Source organism: Pteropus vampyrus, unplaced genomic scaffold (assembly GCF_000151845.1).
Source record: "Pteropus vampyrus isolate Shadow unplaced genomic scaffold, Pvam_2.0 Scaffold130, whole genome shotgun sequence".
Taxonomy (NCBI): domain Eukaryota; kingdom Metazoa; phylum Chordata; class Mammalia; order Chiroptera; family Pteropodidae; genus Pteropus; species Pteropus vampyrus.
This window is the reverse complement of record NW_011888911.1, coordinates 953,658-975,587: the sequence shown is the minus strand read 5'-3', so window position 1 is coordinate 975,587 and position 21,930 is coordinate 953,658.

The following is a 21,930-nucleotide window of genomic DNA, read 5'->3' as shown; positions in this document are numbered from 1 at the left end:
CTTCCTTCCTTCCTTCCTTCCTTCCTTCCTTCCTTCCTTCCTTCCTTCCTTCTTTCTTTTATTTTCTCTCTCTGGTTTCAGCATGAGGCCTCTCTCAGGCTTCACACCTGGAGGACAGCCTCATTTTCCTCTACTCCCATCTGGTACCACATCATTTCCCATGGTTTGGTCTTGGCAGAACCCCAGCTTGGCCTTAGGGGTCACTTATAGCTCTAGTAGTCCCTGGATCAGTCTCTGAGAAGTGATTATGGGAAATACAAACCACAGAGTGGGACTGAATGTAAAAACTCCAATATTATAAAGCACTTTTAAGGGAGCTAAAAGTTTCTGCCTGCGACAACCTAACTTGGTTACCCCTGCAGATCCATAAATAAGTGTGGACATCAAGAGAGAAAGGATTGCAGGACCCTAGGTCCTACTTTGGAGGAGGGGTGTTAGAGCTCTACAGTATTTGTGGGTGTATGTTGCTGTGACTTGGTAGGGAGTAGAGTTGGAGGTGGTGGACACTAGCGAGATGTGTGTATGAGGGTTCTCTTGACAAGCCAAAATCCAAGCAGTGTTTTCCAGAAGCTAACTGGAGTCACCTCTGTGAAACCGAGTTTTTGTCTTGGTTTGCAAGCAAATAACATTAAAATTGGAAAGGCCCTCAGAAGCCATTTTTTATCTAATCAGAGAAAAACACATTCACATTATGACACCCAGCTGAAGCAGGAATGTCTCTAATAATAAGAGATCTTAAAGAAAGGCTTGAGGAATGCTGGATAGTGGTAACAATTAGGAATTGGGGGTGTGGCCAGAGCTGCACTGAGCTTTTTTTTTTTTTTAATGTACTACATGGAGAAATGCATTAGGCATCAGGGTTAAGAAGCAGGCAGTTTCTTGGTTATAGATCTTATGTGGCTACAAACATTTTTTAAAAAGAAAAGAAAAAAGGAAATGCCACAGGACTTTCAGAGGGTATAAAAGAATGGAATTTATTTTTTAAACCTACATATCACTGCACATATTTTTCCTGTGCCTGGCCAGGAAATGGTACTGCTGTACCATTCAGACCTCATTCGTCCTTACCCAGTCCCAGGCATAGAGCTCCATGTTAACTGTTTGGAGATTCTAGATCTAGAAAGTGGGGACATTGAAGAGGCAAAAAACCACTAAAGGAAAGAGCAAACATTGGGGAAGAAGAGAAGGAAGGAGGGAAACCTCTTTCGAAAGGGGTGCATCTCTGCCAGACTATTATCGTACACTTCAAGTCAGTGCCTCTGAAGCGTGGTCCCAAGACCAGCAGTAGCAGCATCACCCAAGGACTTGCTAGGATGCAAATTCTCAGACTCTACCCCAGACTTACTGAGTCTAAAACTCTGGGTGGGACTCAGCAGAAAGTTTCAGAATTTCTCTAATGTCTTTGGTGAAAAGAAACTCGCTGTTTCCAAAGGCAGCAGATTCTCTCCTTGTAGAGCTCTCCTGTAATAATGTTTGTTCTCCTTATAAATAGCAGAATGACATCTATTTCTCTGGGATTTCTAGATCTTCTTTTATTTGTTGGAATAATCTGAATTTATGTTTTAATTCATCCACTGCAGGTATGTCCTGCATTTGGCTCATATGTCTTCACAATACCTATATTATTCCCATTTTAAAGATGTCAAAGATTGAGGTCCAGACAGATGGTTCATCTGGAGAGAACCCACTGATTCAGAGTTCTTTGCAGTAAATGATCAGAATTTCTTGTAATGCTAGCTGAAGCTGACAGTCTCTACAGGATAAAATATACCTAGCAAATAAAAATCTTAAAGAGGGAAACAAACGCTAACAGAAGAAAATATTCCTGGCAAATATGATGCGAATAAAACTGACGCTTGGTGTTACTGAATGAAAATATTAGCTGAATAAAAATGCTAACTATAGACACGAACGTTAACAGCTGAACATCACTGGTAATGCACAGCAAATAATATTTGTCGAAAGAAAATATATCAACTGCAGGAGAGAGGAAGGGAGTCGCAGTGATTTATATCAAACAAACACCTAGAGTGGAGGATGCTTCCTATGGTAATAGATTGTTGTAGCGTTCATAGCTCCAGTGTCAAAACGCCTCAACCTGACTTGGCAGCATTTTTTTCATTCCACACTCTCACAAGATGGTTTTAGGTTCCAGCCACCAACAGCATGTATTCAATTATAAAAGAATTGTTCCCCACACTGCCCTGGATTGTTTGCCAAATTGCTCTCCTGTAGCTCATACACCTGGCATCACACACGTCCCTGATACCACTTCTCACCTCCTGCAGTGTCAGTGGGCTACAACTTTAGACATTGAAGTCCCCAGGCTTGGAGTGGTGTGGTAGCCTTTTAAAGAAAAAAGCCACTTGAAACAAGGTCTCCATATTCTGCAAACAACTTTCTTTATCATTCTGCTCAAAGGATACTTAAAAAAAGAAAGAAGTATGTTGCCAGTCCCTGTCTATAAGAGGTAATTGTTTTGACACATTCGCTTAATTACATGAATGAGAAATGGAGTTTGCTGCGATCCACCATGGCAAATGAAAAACAGCCCTTTTGTGCATGCCTAGGCAAATTGACTTTGTGGAGCATTATGGGAAATGTCAACTGATATAGGTGAATTGGATTTTTTTGTTGTTGTTTATTTACATTTGTATGTATGTATGTATGTATGTATGTATGTATGTATGTATGTATTTTTTTGCAGCAAGGCTGAGTTTTGCCTGTCTGTCATAAATACAGTCTTTCTTCTGAGTATTGTGTTTGTTTTATCAATCTCATTTTCAAACTTCCTTTGGGCTTTACCATGACTTCAAAGGTTCAGGTGTATAATAAATTATAAAAGAAAATTATTGCAGCATGTCATACAGAAGCCAACCCCTATACCAGCCAACCTCTGACAAATACATGTGCTACACATAGTAGGCAAACAATAACAAATTATGAAGTAAATAAATAAAATATGTGTCTAGAGTTAGGTATCTTTCACTCACATTTATGGTTATCCTCCCAACCAATCGAAATACTGAAAGCAAGCAAATTTTATCCTTCAATGTGCTAAATTGTAAACTGTGGGATGTATAGGGTGACTCATTCAATGGAAAGTTAGTTTAATGAATCCTTTGTGCTCTCACCACCTTGTTCTGCAACTGGCTTGAAGGGGTTAATGTCTACAGAGGGCTTGGAGAAGGGCTAATGTTGTATGAATAGCAGAGTAAATAATTACTGTTCTGCCTTTATGAGATGGCTTCTGGACAGAGGGAAGGAGCAGGAGGCCTCAGTGTACCTCTGCCAGGGCTAAGGAACCCGATCCTTAGGCAGCTGAAAGTAACCTCAAAGCGTGTGGCCTTAGCTTTGGACAAACATGCTCTTCCAGAGGACCTGAATTCTGGTGGGCAGATTGTCCTTGTCATGGGATTCTGAATGGGAAGCTGTAAGAGATAAACTGTTAGCCACCCAAAGGTTACCCCTAACACTTACCAATACAGTTTAGAAAGAGGCAGGACAATACTGGTACAGTTCTCATCTTCAGAGGTTTTAGGATTTTGATTTTACTTTTTTGTGGGATAGGAATTCGCCTATGGCAGGAATAAACCAAGGTGTAGAGGAGCTAACCAACACTCATAGCTCTGCTCTGCCATATTCTCCAAGTGAGTCTGTTCACATATCCTGACAAAATGGGTTTGGGTTGGGTTTGATCCAAGTTGGTTATGACAGCATTGGCCCCAGTGGTCAAGCAGCAGGGTGCAGGTCCTGATCCTTCCATGAACTTGCCATATGGCTCCAGTGAAAGATTTCTTTTCTCCAGGCTTCAGACTCCTTGACCATAAATTGAGGTATAGTGACAACTGCCTTTTTGACTCACACGGGGTTGTTGTGAAGATGAAATGAAATGATAATTGGGAAAGCTCTTTGAAAGGTGTGAACTATATATAGATATCACATATGGTTTTAGCAACTGTGATTCTGTGACTTCGTGTAATCATGAAAAGAACTGGAGAGGTAAAGCTGTGAGGCTGCTAGAGGCCAGCACGCAGCCTCAGGCCAGATTTTAGAGCTAAGAACTGGTGCTCCATAGAGGAGTAAGGTGATCCCAGATCTGAAGGTCAGACTGTAGTGCCAGGATCTGGGGAGACAGAAGACAACTGTGAAGTAAAGTTGAAGATCAGTCTCATAACTGTACCAGAAATGACCATCTGAACCTAATCGAAGCTAATCTCCCCAAATGGAAGTGTTAAAGAAGGTCATGCAGTGTAACAGAAAGAACACGAGGCTGGATATCTGCGTCCTGACTCTCTCCTGCCCGTTGCCTATTGTGATCCCTGGACAGGTCAACTTAATGTCTCTGAGCACCAGTATCCTCATCCAGAGAATGAGGGTGACTTTAGAACCAGCCAGATAGAGCTGTCAGAAAGGACAGACACAGTAATTTGCATAAAACCTTGACACATTTTAGACCCTTGATAAGAGGTGGCTCAGTCAATGATCCACTTCTTTGTTCACTTATTCCCTCATTGATCAGAACATCTCATAGTCCTGGGTTGGCGCCTTGGCCCAAGAGATCATTAATAGTTAAGGACTTTTGCAATGGAAAAAGGAGCTGGCTCATAAATACCATCACCAGCAGTAATTAAGAGAAGTGAGAATACATTACTATACCTTGATTTGTACATCAAATTATTCTTTTTTGCTCACAGAGAACCAGAAGGTTTGGGCTCCTCTGCTGGTTCAGATCTTCTTCCCTTTTCTGCCTGAGTGTGAGGAGGGCTCCACTGAGCCAGGCTCACCAAAAAGAAAAAAAAAAAAACAATAGGCTTGTTGCCTTTTCCTCCGTGAAAATGCTCCCCGAGGTACCATATAATCAGAGCAGGGCTGTGACAGTCAGCATGTCTCTACTCTCCCCACATCCCAGCCATAATACAACATTAGAAGCAATTAGAGCTTGTTCTAGGCTGTTTGTAAGATGATTATTATAGCCATTGCAGAGACATTTCAAAACAGTGAAGTTAAGGATTACAACGTGTTCCACATTTCCAGAGCTACTGATAGGAGTGGTGCTGAGCAGAGCCTAAGAAGCAGAGACAAAGCCCAGCCCATCATCCCTGACAACAAGGCCCTGGGCCTAGATGTGCATCCTCAGTGTGGGGCACCTGAGGGCTTATGGCAAATATTGTCTCCCTTGCGGAGGTGCTCTGCTCTGGAGGCTGGGCACTGCAAGGATGGGCTGGATCTTTAGCTCAACCGCCTTATTCTTTGGTTTCCCTAGACATATCAAAACACTCCTCAGCATTAGAATATCCAAAGACCTAAACATCTGAACAATAGGAGGGTTCCAGCCACAGTACCTTTCCCTCTGCTTCATCTAGCTATACTTAACCACACGTGATCTTGGAACTCTTTAACCCCAATCTTCCACAAATGCATTTAAGCCCTCTTTTGTTCAAAGGAAACAGAAAACAGCTAGTTTGCTGTCTGAGCTTGTTCACCTGCCTTTCCCCTATAATGCTTTGTGAATACCATTCTTCTAGCGCCTCAAAGCACAGAATTGTGGGGCTGCCTTGTACATTTTTCCCTCTTTCCATTCTAAGGAATATTTACTGTGCTCTTATCCTGTGCCAAACAACATTGTAGGTGCTTGGATTACATTCGTGAGTGAAACAATGACCCCTGCCTTTGTAAAACTTACTTGAGAAAGACGTAAATAATGTAGTATGGTAGAAGGGGATAGTACTAAGGAGCGGGGAAAAACGTGGAGCAGAATAAGCAGGATGGGTAATTAAGGAACTCATACATTCTGACCTGACTATGACAATGGTCTCTTTCTTGGGATTTCCCTTCTCTTTCTAAAGCGCAGCTCTGGTGCCACCACTGACTTTTGAAGAAGTCTCACAGCCTCCTTATTACCTGCACAGGCAGGTGTTCCAAGGCTGGCACCTGTTATTCCCAGCCTGTATCTACTCAGTCTCCCTCTACTTCATGAACAATGTGTTCCAGCCAAAATTAACTCCCCATTACTCCCCAACACATCCTGCCTTTTATTGCCCTATAGTATAGTGTTTGTGGGAAAAGAAAGCTAATATTTATTGAGGCTTGTTAATAGACAGGACTTTTTATACCTCTTATGCTTTCTCCTTTAGATTAGTAGCAGTTCTGTGACATTGAGGTGAGAGAACAGAGGTGACTTGCCTGAAGTTATACAGTAGAATGTGGCAGAGCCAAGATTTAAATCTCTGTCTGTCTGGGTCCAAATCCTGTGCTTTTTCTCCCAGGTCACACGATTTGTTGTGATTCTGTTCTGCAACTTCAGATTGAAACTACTGGAAGAAGAGCTGTGTATGTTCACTTTCATGCCTGCCACCTCTAGTGGCTGGCACAAAACCTCACACAAACTAGATAAAAAAATTATCTAAATGAAATTTATTAAAATAGAATTGAATTATGTTGAACATACTTTCAGAAGGCTGTTAATGAATTGATATTTCAGTAGTCTCTTATGCAGATTTTAATCTGCTAATTCTGCTTGTCAGCCCTTTAGTAAGCTCCTCATTTCTCTCCTGACTTCTACCCTTGTTTTCTGACGCTGTCCATGAGCCCACAGCTGGACCCAACAGACAGCCTTTTCAAAGCCAATAATGGTAGATTTCTTTATCGATGTCTTTCAATTGTCTTCACCTTCTTCCTCCCTGCCTCATTTTTCCATTTGAGATCCCCTTGGGACAACCATTCCTCTGCCCCAAATTTAATATTGTTGGTACACATACTAAGCCTGGCCTCTGAGGTTTTGATTCTGGCTCTGCCTAGGTCCTTCATTTCCTGAGGCATTGGGGTAGCCTCAGGAAAACCATTGTTTCTCTGGGCTTTGATTTCCTTACAGGAGACTGCACATATGGTTTTAAAATTCCACCAGATCTACCATGTGCAATTCTCATTGTTTAATGTACTGTAATTAATAAGCAAATATTTTTAGATCCTACTGATATAGAGGCACTTTAGAGGTTCTCTCCAGAGTGCCCTTCCTAAGCAATACCTGTCAGGCAGCTTGCTTTATGACCCTTGGAAGTAGCTTTGCTGCCTTCGTAGACCCTAGCGATCGGCACGCAAGTCCCAAGAAGAGAGGGTGCAGATCTAGGTCTTTTAAATGAAGACTTTGGGAAAAAGAAGATTAAAGTAGAGGCACTGGGGGGCATTTCTCACACTTCTTTGCCTTTTAATGTGAAAAGCCTGAGGGTTCACTTTGCTACAGACATTCGGTCACCCTAAAAATCCCAGTTCTGTGATTTTTAACCTCTTCAAGCACCCACATAGTGCATCTGACCACTCCCTACACCCCCTCGCTCAGAAGCTGCCAAACCACAAAAAGCCACCAGTGGCATGTGGCCCCATTTTCAACCCCACAGATGGAACTTTTGGTAAAAGGGGTGAGTTGCTAAATAAATAGGATGCATTGTAAGTGTTGATAGATTTTCTGTTCTATCCTGGCATTGTGCTCAGTGGAGGATTACCGCTGTGTGTGTTTAAATGTGACAGCTGTTTCATTCACTCCCTGGTGTGTTGGAGAAGCCGTAATAAAGCCAGTGGTACGCCTTCAGAATCCTTAAAGTGAAATCCTCTAGGAAAAAAACATCCCCTCCCAATGTTTTCTGTCTCCATTTCCCTCCTCATTCCTCACATGCAGTTCCAATTATTGGATTTAATCTTTGATTTTTAACATTCTGGATGAGAAATACCCCTAAAAGACCTTCCACCTCTGGTTGCTGGGCATCCCTGAAGCAGTCGGCTTCATTTTGGTACCCTGGGTGCAGAGGGAATGCAAAGTATTTAGAAACCTTAATTAAGAAACATTTAGGAAGATAGGCTGATGAGGGGCAAGATTAGCAGCGGATTTCACTGTTGCCTGCCTACGACTTTCTGTTTAATTATTACAAGGGGAGCAGCCAGCAGTGCAAAAGCTGAAGGTTTGATAGTGAACTATGCTGACCTGGATTTCTGTATCATTAGATTTCATTTAATTCAAGCAAAGGAGGCAATTTCTTAGACCCTAGGATAGTTGAATGTTAACCTCCAGGCTGCAAGAATGAGGGGGAAGAAATATACTTTATCCTGAGCTCTACCAATTTCCGGATACACAATCGTGCCTGGATTCCAACACCTCTTACTGTTTTGGGAAATAGAAAGCATAGAGATCCATTGTGTCTTATATTTGGCTTAAATGAGCTGAATAATTGACTCAAAAATATCCTCTTTGAACTAAAGAAGGCCAAAGAAAGTCCTCCCCACTAAATTTGGAGGAGAGGGTCTTCCTCTTTCTAGATTTTTCCATTTGTTTTTGTTTTTTGTATTGGTTTTTGTTTTTTGAAATGACTGTGTTTGTTTCTGATGACCCCTAGGAATCATTAAACGTATCCAGCTTGTGACCGAGAAGAATTGTGGTTAGGGGCTGATTGGCATGGTAGGGATTGAGGGTGAGAAGACAGATAGGAAGCAAAAGCTAGTTAGGGGTTCTACATGGGCTACAGCTAACTCACCATGTCTATCCATATGTTTCCCAATTTTGACCCTTTTAACCTCTTCATTTTCCTAAGCCAATAGTCAAAGTTTATTGAGGGATTCTAAGAATACAATAAAGAATCTAGACCTAGAATAGGAAAATTTGGATTCCGCCACTTGTCTGTGCCTTAAACATCTCTCTCAGTTGACAAAGGTGAAATCCTTTTCTAAAAAAATGGGAATACTGATTCTTATTTCACAGGTGGTTTATAGAATTAAATTTAAAAATGTATATAGCATTCAGCACATAACAGTTTCTCAAGAAATGTTAGTTTCCAGTTCTACTCCATGCTCATAAGGGAAGTAAGAAAGACCATTTTCTGAAGAAAGCCAAAGGGTATCCCACTTCTACTAAGCTTGTATTCAACTAAAGTAAAAGAATAATAAACATAAAAATAAAATTTATAACTCAAGAAATAAAAATTAACAAGATGTGATAACTTCATACAATGAAATCTCATTTCTTGAAAAGGAATGAATTACTGATATATGCAAAAACATGTATAGCATAGCATTTTTCCTAATAAGTAGCCAGCTACTTATGGTAACTTAATGATAAGCTTCAAGGGCTGATTTCAAATTGTCGCCTCTCTATGTCTATCTAAGATGACAAACTCATCCAATAACGATTACTATTTTATGTTTTCCCTTGGAAAAAGTAAAAAGCATTATGCTGAGTGAATTAAGGCAACTGCAAAAGGCTACATACTATACTGGTAAATTTATATGACATTCCATAAAAGATAAAAGTTTAGACACAAAACTCAGAGTAGTATTGTCTGGAACAATAGGTGAAGGAAGGTGACTTACTATAATAGGGAAATAGGAAACTTTTAAGTTTGGGGAACATTTTATATCTTATTTATGATGGTTTTGCTTGAAATGTACACCTAAAAAAGAGTGAATTTTACTGTGTATAAATAGTGACTCAAGAAGCACAATTTAAAAAAAAAGTTGGTAAAGGTGTAATTTTTTTCTAATCTCTCTTTTCTAGAGAGATATGACTTGTCTTCATTGTGGGCTGCTAAGGGTCCCACAGAGGCGTCCCTAGAGCCTAGGGCCCATTGAATCCCTATGCGGTCCCTGAACAAACATGATGGGGTTTTAAATCACCATAATTTTGTGTGAATATTTGCATAGTTGTACAAATGAATTTCGATGTTTCAATTTTAAGTAGATTAAAAGTTTCTATGCCTAACTGACCATCCTTCAAGAACAACCAAGTGAAAGGAAAGAAGGAAGGAAGGAAGGAAGGAAGGAAGGAAGGAAGGAAGGAAGGAAGGAAGGAAGGAAGGCAGGCAGGCAAGAAGGAAAGAAAGGCAAGAAGGAAAGAAAGGCAAGAAGGGAGAAAACAAGAAAGAAGGAAAGGAAAGAAGATAGAGAAAAGAAAACTATGAAATATTATTCCAGAAGAAATGATGAAGTGAAAGTTATTGCATGAGCTTATTGCAAACTATCACAGGGAGGTGATAATTTGAAGTCAGTCCCTGAGCATTATCACCAAGTTGTTATCATTAGCCAGTTATTCTTATTAAAGAGAATGGTACTTTATATGCAGGTTTATTTCTGTGGACTCATAGTTTCACTCACTCTGATTCCCAAGTTCACAGCAAGGAACAGAAAGTGAGACTTGCATAAATCCTCCCCAATTCAGGACACTTAATAGGTTCCATGCACCATGACTGCAGAGGTTTGAAAATGGAAGAGGGAAAGAAGGTCACCAAGGATAGGTGGAAAGCCGGATGCCAAGCACAGCTTAATGGAATCTGTGGTATTGATCCAAGTGGCAAATGCATAGCACTGTAACAGTATTGAAAGCTTCATGCTGGGCACTAGCTCATGAAAGGCCACAGCTGCTAATTTGCAAAAATATCAGGGTCTCAAAAGTTATCGAGGCCTTTAGAATATAAATCACTAGGAGTCCCTTTAATAACTGCAACGTACTCTCAAACCTTCATGAGGTATTTGTATCCAGAAAAATGGGCCCTGAGAACATACTCCTACTAGTGACATTGTTGTGTCACAGGCTTCCAGACAGGAATATCACTTAGTGCCTCACACACTGTGAATAATTAGTCAATTTCAGATGCTAATGATGATGACAACAGTAATAAGAGTGCTGCAATAACAGGCCAGCTGTGCCCCGCTCTGGGCCTGACAGAATGGGTCATTTTGGACGAGACATTTTCTATGCTGGGGTGCGCACCTACAATTTCTGGCCACAGAGGCTCGATTCATATTAATGAAATGCTGAGGAATGTTCTCTTCTAATAAAGACGCTGGCATAAAAAAGATGAGAATGCTGTTTCCCCTGAGTCATCTAGAGCTCAATATGTAAAGACACATTTGCAAATTATAAATCACAAAGGCACACTCTCATATGCCGCTCCACCTCCTACCAGATCCTATCCCCTCAGTGTCCATGGTACCTGTCCCAACAGCCTTGATGCTACTTTTATTTCCAAACCAGTGATTCTGAAGAGAGGTTCCTGGGTCTAATGCAATCCTAACAGGGGACTCCTTGTTCTCTTACCACATTTTTGTAACTACCAGTCCTAACAGATATTCCCAAACAGAAGAGTTAATATGTAGAGTATGAACAAATGAGTGACAGTGCTGGGCAGCTAACAATTCATATGAACGAAGGGGTTTGAAAACAATGCTCCTGGCCTCAGAGGCCTTGACATAAATGAACAATTTGGGTAAGTAACAATGAGAATGAAAGTTATAGCATCTGACAATAAAATGAAAACCTCACGAATGTCCCCAAGGCCTGGTAATGATGAGATGCAAGACTGAAGTATCATAACAAAAAGAAAAAAAAAATTCAGAAAACGCTGGCTATTTGAAGGGGTAGTAGGGGTAGTTATAAATGACAAGAAGACACACTTGCCTGGAAATGCAAAAAACTGAGGAGGGAAACTTCATAGGCATGAGAATATATGAGTAAGAATAACAAGGAGAATGGGATAGAAGGATATCTTTGTGAAACGATGTTACAAATTTCTCAGGCAGATGGAGCAGCTGATGGCACATTTCTTATCTAGTAACTTACAACAGCACAGCAGCATGATACACTGGCAATAAGAACCTTCAAACATGTGGGCATTTCCAGGACGTCAGACTAGGTAAAATCAAAGGATATTACAAAACAATTTACATATATAAAAAAAGGATATAACAAAGAAAATTGATAGTTTTCTGTAAACTACAGGAAACAGCAAATAGTGTGGCTAGTGTATAGTACAAACTGACAAGAATTTACTAGTAACACGGAACAGATAGACATTTGGGAGAAAGTGAGTCCATCATCTTGGTGTCTCTAAGGGCTGGAAAACAAAGCACTGGGCTGAGTCAGAAGATTCTAGGTCTTTAGAAGGAAGCTATTGGAACATTTGACTGAAGATAGACACATGCAGGAGACACAAGATAAAATTATAAAAAAATTCTGTTAAAGTAAAAACAGAGACACTTTTTTTTTTTTAATCTTGCACAGGGAACTCTCTGAACAAATGATTGAAGTAAAGAAAATAATTGATAAAAAAAAGAGTTGGCATACCTGAATGATAGACAGGTTAAATTGCAAAGTGAACTGAGTCTATGGCACCTTTGTAGAAACGAAAAGTATTGAAATAGGACAGGCCCACCGCTCGGACCTTATGATAAAATTCTGTTCTAGCCAATGCAGACAGAACTTCACAGCGTTTTTAATTCTCAGATTTTCTCTTCTCCGCCATAAAGAATAATGTCTGTGCTGAAAATGGCAGATCCAATAATTCTGAGAGTTTATTCTTACTTCTATCCTAAACAAATGAGAGATTTATGGAAAAGAGATTCTAACTTCTGTAACCATGACTGGAAATCTTCGAGGAATCCTAGAGAATACGGGGAAACAAGAGAATTAGCATATTTGTTGGTAGTTTTCAAAAATAGGATATTTCCTTTGATGACCCTAGAAAATGCTGTAGACTGTGTATCTAAACTTTTATATTCTCTGGCTCACTCATATAGGAGGAAGGTTTTAGCATAGTATTAGAGGGTCTTATCCTGTTAAATATTTTACCAGGGACTTGGATAAACATCATATCTGTGGATGTTTTATATTAGAAAGTTAAATGATATGTTGAATAGATATAATTGGGGTCCAAGGAGAGTTAAATGAGTGATTCTGGCACGTAAAAAATCTAACAATATAATGTTTAATAGATGGTGAACTTAAAGTACCTAAATTTAGCACAAAAATCCAATCTCACTTATTCATGGGACGGTAAGATTTAATAGGAACAGATGAAACAAATAAACAATAGTTTATAGATGAAACAAATAAACTTAGAGATAGCTGATATCGAAATGCAATATGAATAAAAATGCTGATGTATCTGCCAAAATATTCTAATGGAGTCTTCAGAAAAGGGAGTTGATTATCCTGCTCTTGCTCCATATTGCTCAGATCATGTCCGAAGTGTTATGTTTCTTTTTTTTCTTTTTTTCTTTTGGGGTATGGGGTGGGGGCGGCATGTCATGTTTTTAGTGATGCATCAGTAAATAGAATATATTTAAAGAAAACCAATAGGTATGTTAGAGATACTGTTTTAACTAAAACCACATATGGCTTTGTGAGTGAGAAATAGTGACAGAGATTGGAGATATTTATATTAGAAAGATGTGGGAGCTCCTCTCTAAATATTCAAAAGACTGATATGAGAAATATAAGAAAGGTTTTTTTGTTTTGTTTTGTTTTTTTTTACTCTGTGTGGTCTCAAAAGGAAAAACTCAGACTACTATGAAAAAGTTGTAAGAAAATAAATTTTGGAAAATAATTTATTAACAGACATCTCCAAAGATAGAAGAGGTTCTTTTAAGTGTTATAGGTTCCTGCTTCACTGGAAGTGTTCACATGTTTATCAGCAACCTGATATAGATGCTGTGGAAGGCATTCAAAGATTAGATGGCTATTCATTAGAATTTTTTCTCAGTTCACAGTTCGAGAATGTGTTAGTCAAATTTTAGCCCCTGCCAACTTTATTTTTTCTTGAGTTTCCCTTCTTAATTAGAATAGGTGAAGCTCATTTCTTTGACCCCTTTCTCCTGCTTATTCGATATTTTCAGTAGAAAAATTTAGATGTTTTGTTAATGTATAGCACAGTGGTTCTCGAACTTTTTGGTCTAAAGATCATTTTACATTCATTAAAAATATTAGGACTATGAAGATCTTCTGTTTATGTGGTAAATATCTATCTATATTCAAGTAATAGCAATTTAAAATTAGAATTCAAAAATTGTATCTCTTAATTTATTAAAAAATAACAATACTAAACCCATTACATATAAACATAAGCTGAATATTTTATGGAAAAAATATGTTTTCAACACAAAAAATAATGAGAAGAGTGAGATTTTGTATTTTTGCAAATCTCTTTTAATATCAACCTTAATAAACATGACAGGGTTTTCATATCTCCTTTTACATTAAATCACAAAATATGTAACTGGGAAAGGGAGGAGTATTGTAATAGCTTTTTAGATAATTGTGAATTTTCTTCTATGACACAACACCAAAATTCAAAAAGTGTTAGTTTCTTAAAGATTAGTTGTAATGTGGTATCTAAAACCATATCGGTGAATGTTTTATAATCCGTTATATTAAAATCCATGGTCTGTCTTGCACTTTGAATAAATATTTTGCTCATGACTGATTTTATACATCATGCACTGCTCATTTAGGAAATATTGGTTAGCTAACTCACGTAGGTCTCCTAAATGTTGACACATTTCATTATAAAACATCAAAAAAGTTACATTCATTAGTATTGGGAATGTGTCAAGCTACTAATGAAAGTATTTCAAAATTGTATTTTCTTTTGAATGCTCCAGTTTTTTCATTGGCAACAAATACTGTCAATTGTTTTTCTTTAAATGACAGGCTTCCTTCATTTATTTAAAAAATAATCTGCCAGAATACCCAACTTCAAACAACCATAGTTTGTCAATCATTCTTTTAAGAAAAAAAGGTATATCATGAAAAAAGCAGCTAGTTCGGTTTCAACTCAAATGATTGCAGTCACATTTCCTTGAAGAAAAAAAAAGTCATTCTTTTGCTATACAGCAGGATTTTGTGTGTACTTCCCATTTTGTGAAATATAATATTAAAAAGACATGTAATAAATAATTAAGATTTAATAAAATTAATAATTTTTACTATGTCTTTAAACTTATTCTTATATAAAGTTGTTTTTTTTCTTACTGAAAATACATAATAATGAAAGATATAATGACTATTGATACAATTTAATGCCAGTACTTTAATGCTTGTTACATTGCCAGCATTGCTTTTGACCTATTGGTGCAAAAGTCAATGCAGTGAATATTGCAAATAATGCCTTTGTGGTTTTATGAAAATAGTTTTAACCTCATGAACTCTTTGAGAAGGTCTCAGGTTCCCTCAGGGGTCTACAGATCATACTTTAAGAATCATTAATATGCCATAATATGGCTTGGAAATCTTGTATCAGATCATTTTTAAAAAGGGTTTTCAGCCTTATTATTCTGCGATTCAGAGCTGTATCCTCTTAACCTTCTCATATACCTTTTACTCTGGACATATGACTTACACCTTCCATTTCAGAACATAATTTTCCAATTTTCAGTTCTGCCCATGTTCTCAGAAGTGTTACTTGCCCATTACTTTAGTTTGGGAAGGGGCAGGGAGAAAGATTGGAAAAAAGATATGCAAAAAGAAGGCTTAGGTATAGTTGATATCTGCTCAGAAGCAGAGACACAGCAATGAGCAGATACAGTAGGTGAGCAGAGCAAGTCTTGCTGCCTGGACTTATGTTTTAAGGAACAAGGCTCTACTGCTAGGGCAATAGTGGGCATTATTATCCCATTAGGAAGATGTGCATCAAGAACTCCTAGCGAGTTTTAATAAGATTCCTATGCCATATACTTGGAGTTTCTGAGTTAGTATGTCTTTGGGCATGGGGAGCCAGGGCTCAGGCAGGCCTTGTTTGCAAAAACTCAGGTGATTTTGATGTGCATCCTGGTTAAAAATTGTTTTGAGGCGTAGGGTGAGCAGAATAGCAACTAAGTAATCACAGTTGAGCCTGGAGATGTTGAGTTTACCTGTTTGGATATTAAGTGAGAGATGAGTGATTCCTCTTTCATGGTTTGAGGAGAGGGGTCAGGTCAGAGCTTGGAAACAGTACTGGGGGCATCAGGGGGTAATACTGTTTTGATCTGAGTTGGTTCCAAACCCCAGGAGCTCATTTTTTGTTTGATTGTTTGTTATCAACGTCTTTATTCAGTATTAATTTACTCTCCAAAAATATAGAAATGAATGACAACTAAGAATCTTAAAATCAAAAAGGAGCTGTTAGACCAATAACTGTCCACAAGAACATGTCTGAGTAGTAATTGCTACTTTCTTTTCATCAGTTTAACTTGCAGTCACTCAAGTAAGGACATTTGGGGTAGAAAATCTATTAATACTGAGGCCTGCGACTGGCTGGAAGCACAAACTGTGCAGAGTGTGGTATTATAGCTCTCTATTTTCTCAGTGTTGTAACTCTTAATCCGCTAAAGACATTGCAAAGGAACTAGAATAGGGTGTGTTTTGATTTTTACAAGTGATATCAAATACTCTGCTCTTCACAGATATGTGGGCTTAGTTTATTTCGAAGAGGATTTAGGGTGATGGGCTTTAGTGGGCACAGCCTGATAGATCTGAACACAGATGAGATGGCTGACCACAATATGTGATAAGCTCAGTTCATTACCAATCTCTTCAGATTGCTAAAAGAGGCTCAGAAAATGGTGCATGCAGTTTTTATATTTCTTTTAGAATTATACAGTTTGGACAATGGCCACCTGGATTCACATAGAGATGTCATCCTACAATTGATTTGTAGTTTCAACCTCCAAAATACGATTTCTTTTAGAAAGCTGTAATTTAGCCACTCTGCCTCCAGGGAGTGATAGTGTGCAACTTTAATGGGGTCCAAACTATATAGTGTATATTTTTCCTGAAATATAAAATGGCTTTTCTGATCCAACACTTATTTGTATTAAAACATCAATTTTTTTTCTAGCCAGTAGACATATGAAAAGATGCTCAAGGTCACTAATCATCAAAGAAATGCAAATTAAAACCACGATGAGCTATCACTTCACACCTGTCAGAATGGCTATCATCAATAAGTCAAAAAACAACAAAGTATTGGTGGAAATTGGAGAAAAGGGAACCCTCGGACACTGTTGATGAGATTACAAATTAGTATAGCCACTATGGAAACCAGTTTGGAGTTTCCTCAAAAATTAAAAATAGAATTGTCTTTTGACCCAGCAATTGCACTTCTGGGCATTTATCCAAAGAAATCCAAAGCCATAGTTTGTGAAGATCTATGCACCCCTATGTTCATGGCAGCAGCAGTCACAATAGCCAAGATATGGAAGCAACCTAAGTGTCCATCAATAGATGATTGGATAAAGAATTTATGGAATACATACATACAATGGAATGGTACTCAACCATAAAATAATGAGATCTTACCACTTCAATGAGATGGATGGACATAGTATTATGCTGAGTGAAATAAGTCAGAGAAAGATAAATACCATTTGATATCACTTATATGCAGAACCTAAGGAACAAAACAAACTAACTAACTAACTAAAGAAAAATAGATTCACAGATACAGAGAACAAACTGGTGATTGCCTGAGGGCGGAGGGCTAGCTGAAACAGGTGAGGGGATGAAGAAGTACAAATTGGTAGTTACAAACAGTCACGGGGATGTAGGGAATACAGTCAATATTACTGTAATGGCTGTGTGTAGTGCTAGATGGGTGCAAGAGTAATCGGGGGGATCACTTCATAAATTATATAATTGTCTAACCATTGTACTGTATAGCTGAAACTTATATAAAATTGTTTTTAAAAAAAGAAAGAAAGAAGATGACACTTTTTGGTGTGTATCTAGCAAAGGTTGATGATTATAACAATTTAGCACCAATCAGCATAAAAAATTAAAAAATAAGACATCAATTGTCCATAAATTATTTAAATGGCTTGTTAAAACAGTTAAAGCAGAACAAATGTCAAAGTAGGCAATCTTTGTGAATAACATGACCTAAACTCTGAGCAAATGATAACTAATGTCTGTTAAAAACATACGATTTTCCTGGCATCTGTTAAAGTATTTTGCAAATCGTAGCTCATTTAAAGATCTCAATAACCCTGTGTAGTAGGTATTATTAATATTATAATAGGTAAGAAACCAAAGCACAGGGAAATGAAATACTATCAATAAGTTACAAAGCTAGTAAGTGGTGAAATTATTTTATATCCCAAGCATTCTGGCTATATAGAGCTTGTGCTGTTAAAGCTATCTTGTCTCTATTTGACTCCTGTTACTCTGATGGCTATTTTACCACCTATTCTAAATTTAGTCTTATATGCTAACCAATTGTGACATTTTGTCCAGGTTTCTTTACTCCCTGACTTCCCCATGATAATAAGTTTCATGGGATGCTAGAAGTAGGATCTTACCCCTTAACAAGGATCCTTGGAACACTGACATGTGGGAATAGTGATTCTAATACAAAGTTATATTAAAGAATTTAATTAATAGAATATACTACATTTTGTATGTGCTAAACATTATATTGGTATTCTATTACATTGGCTATCTATTGTTAAGAGAACTTGCTGGATGGTCTTGGTCATATCGTATAGACACTGAGATGCTATTTCTTTTTTATGGTGGGCATGTGGGACTGATGATGCATATACTTGCATATACTTTTGGCTTCACTTTCCCAACTTTCATGGGTCTTCACAAAATATATTAAGTCTTACAGAGGCCAAATATTTCTTGGCTCTTTTCAATGGAAGCACTATCTCTGGGCTAGTACTGACCTCTCCATTCTGATTTCTCAGCCTGTAATCTCCTTGCTTTCTTTTTTTGTAGGAAGCTATCGCTGCTCAGTAGCTTTTGTCAGCTCTAAAGCTCTTTTTTTTTTTTTTTATCAGAGGCATATATTATCACAGTGTCTGAAGTTTATAGAAGAAAAAAAAACAATAACATTATAAACTTATTTTAGTCTTTTGCTGGTCCCATTTTTTAAAATTTGTATTCTCTTTTTAATTCTTTTTTATTTTTTTTTAATTTTATTTTATTAGTTTCAAGTACAAAGTACATTGGCTAGACATTTATATAGTTTATAAAACAATACCCCTAATTGCTCTTTCTCTCCTCTGGCTCTCCACCTAGCCACTACATTAATGCTAACTGCATTCCCTATGCCATGCTTCCTATTCTCGTGACCATCCTTGTAATCTCTTTTCTTTTCTTAGCTCATTAATTTTGAGGGCTTTAGGGAGCTTATGACCACTCAAATCCTTCAAGTCCTGAAAATATACCCACATATTCCAGAATTGATAGAGAATATAAACTTTGTACCTTATCCTCAATTTTATCCTGACATCCAAATCATCCCAATCTGAGCTAGCCTGGTATCAAAGCCTCATATAGCAGTGTGCTTGCTCTCAAGCTCAGGTGCGGGTATGGCAGCCTAAGGAAGCTTTTCTGTGATTAAACATATCAGCTTTAAAATAATTGTAACATAGTGTGGCCATAATGATCTTTGTTTCCTGGAATTTATACCCTTGTGCATACCCCTCTCATACTGCATACGGCTGGCCTCTTCAACCAATAGTATAGTGTGGGAATGGTAGTGCATGACTTTCAAGGCTAGGTCATAAAAGCTGTCTTCGCTTATAACTTGTTCTCTCTTGGATCATTCATTCTGGAGCAAGCCAGGTGCTATGTAATGGGGACACAGGAGAAGCCCTCTGGGGAGATCCACATGGCAAAAAATTGAAGTCTTCCTGTCAACACCATGCACCAACCAACTCAGCAGTCATGTGAATGAGCCACCTTGAAAACAAAGCCTGCAGCCCCAGTCAAGCATATAGGTGACCTCAACCTCATGAGAGATGCAAAGCCAGAACTAAGATGCTTCCAAATTCCTGATGCACAGAAAAATTGTCATACAAATTTTGAAGTAATTGTTTATACAGCAATAGATGAGTAATATATAGAGTTCTCTGTCATCAACTGGATCCTTTCTGTGAAAAGTTGTTTGGTAATCCCTATGATTGGTTTGCTGTAATCACAGAAGAATTTTCTATGACTTCTCCCTCTAGGAAAGAGTTTGAAGAGTGTTTTTCTCTATTTCCAAATCCACCTCTCAGGCTTGTAGCTACTGGAATGATTTGCATAGGATCCTGAGATTACTTGTCTAACGAGCTTTACTAAGTTTCCCCTAGCAACAACTTTGGATGCTAGTTTATTTTAAATAGTTTAGAGTGGCCAAATCCCTTGTAAAAACACAGGTAATAAGAGTCTACTGCATAGTGGAAAGAACTTTCTTAATTTTGGAGGAAGGCATATGTGGTTTTAAACCCAGGAATGGCCACTTAGTTATGCTGAATATTAAATAATATGTCCAAGGAATCAAAGGTTACCTTGAACAAATTATGTAACATTTATGAGCTTCAATTCCTCATCTGTAAAATGGGGATACTATTCGTCTTACAGGGCTGTATGAAGATTAAATGATATACCTTTTAAAATAAATTTCACAAAATAGAATGCCATGAAGATAATGGAAATTTAATAAATGATAGCCACCATTAATATTAAAAGAAGACTTTGAGTAACAAATTTGGCAAACTAACTTGTGGGAAGTGAACAATCCAAAACATGTTTTCAGCATCTGTGATTTGGAAGCAGTGTAGACCTGAGTCACAAGTAGAGAGAAAAGAAGGAGCACTGCTTTCCATGTGAGCTGGGAGCCTACAGAATGCCAGCATCTCAATGGAAGATAAGGAGAGATGGAATTTTAGGTCTAGGGAATACCATGAGAAAAGTTAGGGAGGTAAGAAAGGATCATATGTTTTGAAACAAAGTGGGATCTGACTAGATCATGGAAAATATAGGGAAAGCAGGAGGTGATATAAATGAGAGAAGACTCAAAAGTCTTTGTGAGGATTCCAGTTAAGGTGTCTTCAGTACTATTGACATTTCGGTTTGGACAAATTATTGTCTGAGAGTCACCTGTGCATTGTAGGATGTTTAACAGCATCCCTGGCCTCTACCCCCAGATAACCACTAGAATCCACTTCTCACCTGTTGTGACAGTCAAAAATATCTCCAGACATTGCTAAATGTCCCCCCAGAAGGCAAAATCTGTCCTGATGAAGAACCACTGCCTCAGTCCAACATTCTCACCTTTCCTACGAATCTTACTGGAGACCAGAGAGGGTGTGTCCCTGGGCCAAGGACACACAGCCTAAGGCCGCAGAGCCAAGTCTATACCCATTAAGAGCTTTATCCTAGTCTAGAAACTTGAAAAGCAGCAGATGGTCTTTACCACATTAAATGGAAAGAGTACGAAAAATATCAGTAAAGAAACTTAGGTTTAAAAGAGCAAAATGTATGTATCATTAGGCTGGGTCTCTGCTGGGAAGAGTCACAGATGCCATCTTATTTAAAAAGCATTAATGTAGGTATTAAATGAGTTAACACCAGAAAGTGTCTAGCATAGTGTGTGATGCTGGGAAAGTGACCAAAAATGAGTAGGGTTTTCCTTCCTGTCCTGATAATAGTTTGGGCTTAATTTAGTGGGCCATGGAGAACTATTGGGTACTTTTTATAGGTCAGTGACATTATTATAGCGGAAAGTGACATTCTATCTAAAGCTCATGTCTCTTGCTTAACCCTGGGAAGGTGTGTTATCTCTGGAGGACACATGCCCCCAGAGACTGGCATGATGCCTGCTCCCTAAGTGTCCTCAATTACCATTTCCACCCATCAAGGAGGCTACTCTTTCCAGAGAAGATTGGATCATAACAAACCCAATGCCAGGAGTGATTAAAACAAATGACACTGAAGTCCTGTAAGGTGGCAGGATAGGCGAGAGATGGCGAAAGTGATTGGCTCCTCTTAAATACAGGCCAATTTTGAATAATACAACGGCTTACCCGATAGCTGCCTGAACGCAAACCTTTGGCAGCTGGTCATCCTCCAGTGCCTCCAGGATGAGGTCACCAAGGGCTGGAACACACTTTCTGAATTGAAGCAGCGGACTGTGAAATAGGAATTACTGACAGCTCTTAAGTATATCAAGAGAACAGCCCTATTCCTTAATACAGAGCCACTAATAGACATCTAGAAACCTATAAAACAGACAATTCCTCTATATCATCCTAGTTAAATCAATGTAGTTATATTACCCTCATCATTTTCCCTTTAACGTTTATTACATTTTGCCACAGTAATTTATTTTTTCATATCCATCAGCCGATTAAAGACTTTATTCT